We start from the raw sequence: 6000 nt of genomic DNA, 5'->3' as shown, positions 1-6000 counted from the left end.
CAGAGTGGTTTTTTTAAACCATAACTCATAGTATGAAATACATTTTATATCAGACTCATTTCCTATACGAAGCAAGTTTAGTGAAGTAATATCTACTTGGATTATATGCACTCTATTTTCTATTCTATTCCATTTTTGTAAACTGCTGGACATGACTCACTAAATTGATTTCATGACCCACTCATGGATTGAGAACACTTCTCTAAGACAATAGACTTTCTGCATCAAAGGACACGTACGTTCTAGACTTGAGTAAATATTTCCAGGTTGCTCTCCAAAGTGGTTGTGTCAATTTTATAGGATACGCAAGTCCTAGCTTCTCACCAACACTTACAGTGGTCACACTTTTAAATTATTGCTAATTCAAGTGATGTGAAAGGAATCTCATTGTTAGCTTACTTTGTATTTTCCCGAGTAGTGGAGAGGTGGAATAGTTTTTTCCATGTATTATTGGTTATTTGGATGTCTCCTGGTAATTACCTATTTATACCTTTTGTCCATTTTTTCCATTGGGTTGTTTATCCTCCTTTTGTTATTACTGGTTTATGGAATTCTTTCCAGATGCTAGATATCAATCATTTTCTGATAGGCATGTATGTTGCAGATACCTTCTCCCTATCTCCCCATCTGTCATTTGTATTTTAACCTTGTTTAGATATCTTTTGAGGGACAGCTTGGTCAGTTGGTGGAGTATGTTACTCCTCATCTCAGGGTGGTGAATTCAAGCCCCACATTGGGTGTGAATCCTCCTTAAAAAAAAAGAAGTATTTTTTTCCTTTTTTTGCTAAGCAAAGTTTAACATATAACACATTATTTGTTTTAGGGGTGTAGGTCTGTGATCAGTCTTACACAATTCATAGCACTCACCATAGCACATACCCTCCTCAATGTCCATCACACATCCACCCCATCCCTCACACTCCCCTCCCCTCCAGTAGCCCTTTGTTTGTTTCCTGAGATTAAGCGGCTCTTGTGATTTGTCTCCCTCCCTGGTTCCATCTTGTCTCATTTTCCCCTCCCTTCCCCTATGATCCTCTGTCTTGGTTCTCAAATTCCTCATATCAGTGAGATCATCTGATAATTATCTTTCTCTGACAGATTTATTTCACTTAGCATAATGCCATCTAGTTCCATCCACATCATTGCAAATGGCAAGATTTCAGGTTTTTTGATGGCTGCATAATATTCCACTGTGTGTATGTATATATGTATGTGTGTGATATATGTATATGATATATATATATACATATATATATATATCACATTTTCTTTACCCATTCATCTGTTGATGGACACGTAGGCTCTTTCCATAGTTTGGCTATTGTGGACATTGCCGCTATAAAACATTTGGGTTCACGTGCCCCTTCGGATCACTACATTTGTACTTTGGGGGTAAATCTTTAACAGTACAGTTGCTGGGTCATAGAGTGGCTCTATTTTCAACTTTTTGAGGAACCTCCATTCTGTTTTCCAGAATGGCTGCACAAGCTTGCATTCCCACCAACAGTGTAGGAGGGTTCCCCTTTCTCTACATCCTCACCAACACCTTTCGTTTCCTTAAAAAAGAGATTTTTTTTGTGTACAAGTTTTTAATATTTTTGTTAGTTTTATCAAAATTGGCTGTTGTAACTTCTACTTTTTCATAAATTGATCTTTTCTTTTTAATTTTAAAAGATTTTTATTTTTTTGTCAGAGGGAGAGCGAGCACAAGCAGGGGGAGAGGCAGGCAGAGCAGGCAGAGGGAGAAGCAGACTTCTTGCTGAGCAAGGAGCCCAATGCTGGACTCGATCCCAGGACCCCGGGATCTTGACCTAAGCTGAAGACAGACGCTCAACTGACTGAGCCACCCAGGCATCCCCCATAATTTGATCTTTTAAATTCTATCTTAAGATCATAAAATATTATGTATTTTTTCAGATAATTTTGAAGGTTTTGTTTTACAATTTTAGGTCTTTAATTCACCTGGAGTTTCTTTTTGCCTGTTCCTTTTCTGTCTTCTGAAACGTGGTAGTCATTTGACTCTACCACATGTCTCATTTCAGTAATTGTCTTTGGAACCCTAGGTACCTTATCTCCTCCTCCGTCTAAGTCTTTCTCTTAGAAATATCAGAACAGGAATATAAATGACCTCCAGGCTAAGACAAGTAGCTGTTTAAAGCCCTGTGAAGAAGAAGTAAGGGGCAAAAATGAGGTAAAGAGAGTCCTTGGGAGGAATCTTTGCAAGAGATGAAATGCAAGAATGGTTCATTCTTCACAGCAGGAACCTGAGGCTCCTAGAAGAAGAACTGGGCTTGCAGGGAGAAAGAAGAGTGTCTCAGAGAGCTGGCCCTGATGGAGAAAGACTTCTGACAGGATCCTTGCATCCTACTTTTGAAACCCTTCCACATCTATCCCATCTGCTCTCTCTTTTTTTTAATTTTATTTATTTATTTGAGAGGAAGAGTGAGAGACAGAGAAAGCACACTCACAGGGGAAGAAAGAGAAGCAGACTCCCCACTGAGCAGGGAGGCTGACCTGGGGCTCAATCCCAGGACCCTGGGTTCATGACTTGAGCCAAAAGCAGATGCTTAACTAACCGAGCCACCCAGGCACCGCCCCCCATCTAGTTTCTTATTTTACCTCTTGTCCCTACCTGAAAGTCCTGTGAACTTCTTCTGTCTTGCACTAGAAGACTGTGAAGCTAAGGTATATTATGAGTCACATGGAAGTTGGTGAATCTGAGATTAGAACCCAGGTCTCCTGGCCATCAAACTGAAGGTTTCAGCTGAGTCCAGTGGAAGCCAGTTTGCAAGAAAAGACTTACAAGAGAGGAGGTTGGCGTGTCCAGAGGAGTTTTAGTCCAAAATTACAACAGGTAGCCTTTGATTTCTAGTGTAATTTACAGTCATAATCATCATCAAAAAGCCTTTATCAGTGTCTCCTTGTAATGGGCAATTAAGGTAGACATTAAACTAAATGGAGAATATATATTTTCATGAACATGGTCTAAGAATTCATACGCTACGAAAATTAATAGAAACAGATAAGCAGAGGACATATCCATCTGACAATTAAAAACAAAAGACCAATCTAGCTACCATGGACAGTAAAGAATTAACATCAAACATTCCAGAAGTCCGGTCAATTCAAGGATAAGGGCATCGCTAGATGAAGAGCAGTGCCAAGTAGGGATTGGTTATAGGGGTTCCAAGTTCAGGGAAATTGTCACCAATCAATTAGGGAGGGCGGGTGTCTTGCTTTCTGACTTCTCACACTCCTTTCCACACACCCCCCCACGCACACAGGCCCCACCCCAAGCTTTTCTTCTTCCAGAGGACATAACCATAACCCTTGCTAAGGACTGAGATCAGAGGAATTTTTCCTTTGTATTAGTCCTTGACTTTGGATAAGGGACCTTTACCCAGCATCAGCAGGAACCACCCTCAGGAGCCACTTTGTGCTGCCTGGCACGTCCACAGCAATCAGAGCAAAAGGACGGGGTAAGAAAACTAGAGGGAAGTTCTCCCCACCCAGCGTTGGTGGGGTCACCCAGGACCTCTGCCACCGGTCTTGCTATTCACTGTGGTACATGGGTCATTATCCTCACTGACACCACTTACTGAGCTTCCCCTGGGTCCAATATCTTCTGTACAGTGAGGTTAAACAGAAGAAACCATGAAGTCTTTCTAAACTAATTCTATTCAGCTTTAGAAACTTGGTCACTCTGAATCTCTGTCGTTCTGAATCTCTGACCCCACCCATACAGAAGACTCCCCACAATCTCTTTTTCAGTCCAGGTGACTCAGGTAGGGCTGACCACACCCCCTAACTCTAAGGGTCAGCTTGTGTCCTAGGTACCCCTGGGCCCCGTTTTCAGCTCATGATACCTACCTGTGCTAGGTATCAGACAGAGCCCTCCCTGACGCTTCTGCTGGAACAGTAAGGAAAGAGATACTCTCACCTGCAAGTTGCGAGGATCACATCAGTCCAGAGCTGATGGTGGCTATGGTTCCACTATGCAAGGAGAACCTGCATGAGAATGAGATCATGCTAGGACTGATGCAGAGTCCAGAGTGAGAGGGAGTTAGAAAGAGACAGGTGGACGGTGGCTTGGCGATATTTGAGTCCTCAGGTCCAGCCCAGCTCGAAGCTGGATGTGCCATTAGATTTCCCACTCATCTGAGGATGTTCGGTTCCCTTTGAGCACAACTGGCCGGAATGGATTATGGCTGTCACTCACAGTCAAAAGTCAAGATGAAAATCATCCCTAGTGCACATTTATTCCCCCCCCCCCCAGGACACATCTAACCGTATAATTTGTACCACATCAGTTTTCACTTGTTTACTGAATAACACATGTAGGTTTTTACCTAAAATGTTGTAACATGTCTATACTTCACAAAATAATCTTGTGTGTCTGTGTATATAAAACTTAACTTTTAAAAATGATTTTATTTATTTATTTGAGAGAGAGAGCGTGCAGCATGCACACGATGAGGGGAGAGGGGCAGAGAGGGAAGGAGAGGCAGACTTCCTGCTGAGCAGGGAGCCAGACGTGGAGCTTGATCCCATGACCAGAGTCTAAGTCAGACACTTAACTGACTGACGACGAAGGCACCCCTGGAACCTAATTTTAACATAGTTATGTGAGGTGGGATATATGTTATTCTTTTAGTTGGTCAAACTGAAGCTTGGAGAAGTCTAGCAGTTCATTCAGCATCACACAGCTAATAAATGTAGGTCATCTGAATCTAAATCCCAGGCCTATTCTATACTCTTCATCTGCTTAAGTATTTGTAGGGTTTCTTCATGAATTTGTTTTTCCATCTCTTGTGCTCACTTAAGATATGACCTTGGTGTTTGCCTTGAGTCCCTCTTTTACTCTGTCAGGCAGCTTCGTGCTATGAGTTGGACTCAGAGTAGGGGGTTGGTTCTTACTGATTGTAAGATTAAGGGTTTGCCAGATCTGCTTTCTCTCATCAAGGAGCTTGTAATCAGCTGACTGAAATAATGCATATGTATTACAGTGGTGTTTTCCCACCTTTTTTGACTGCTAAGGTAAGAAACTACACGCACATTATTAAAGTTTAACGAAGCAATATCTACCTTAGTATGTGTGACAGTCTTTGATGTTTCCTGTTTCTTTCTTTTCTTTTTTTTTTTTTTTTTTAAAGATTTTTTTATTTATTTGTCAGAGAGAGAGCGAACACAGGCAGACAGAATGGCAGGCAGAGGCAGAGGGAGAAGCAGGCTCCCTGCTGAGCAAGGAGCCCGATGTGGGACTCGATCCCAGGACGCCGGGATCATGACCTGAGCCGAAGGCAGCTGCTTAACCAACTGAGCCACCCAGGCGTCCCTCCTGTTTCATTTTTTAAAAATTCTGATTGTGACCCACTAAATTGATTTTGTCACTCAATAAGATGGATTGAAACCCAGTCTGAAAAGCACGGTTATGGGTTACATATATGTAAAGTCAAATTTTAGCTGAAGCTCAATATCACAAATGTTTATTGAGTGCCAAGGATGTGCTAAGTGTATTGCTAGGTGCAGTGAATGATATAAAATAAAGTATGTATAGCTATATGATGCTCATAATCTAGTGATAGAAAGTAGAGAATAAACTCAAACAATTAATAAAAGGAAAAATACGAGCCAAAAAAACCTCTACAAAGATTCAGGAGCAGTAGAAGTCACATCCTGTGAGAATCAGGAAAGGATTTAAGGAGCAGGTAGCATTTGAGTTAGGTCTTGAAAAGTGGATACTAGAACTGTGAGTCGAGGTAACAGACCTCAGGGAAAGAGGATACAGGGAATAATGGCCTTTGGGAATCACAGTCAAGAAGGAAATGATGCTATGGCTATGAAGGGATGTGACCATAGCCTTGGAGTCCTCCCTGAGGATACACTAGTGAACAATACAAAGTCCTGACTCTCAAGAAGAAATCAAATAGCAAAAGCAATTCAGTGGGGGTAGTGCTGTGGAAAAGGGAAGAATACAGCATATTTCCCTGTGGAAAAGGG

The sequence above is a fragment of the Mustela erminea genome, chromosome 6 (assembly GCF_009829155.1).
Source record: "Mustela erminea isolate mMusErm1 chromosome 6, mMusErm1.Pri, whole genome shotgun sequence".
Classification (NCBI taxonomy): Eukaryota; Metazoa; Chordata; class Mammalia; order Carnivora; family Mustelidae; genus Mustela; species Mustela erminea.
Note: the sequence above shows the minus strand (reverse complement) of the source record.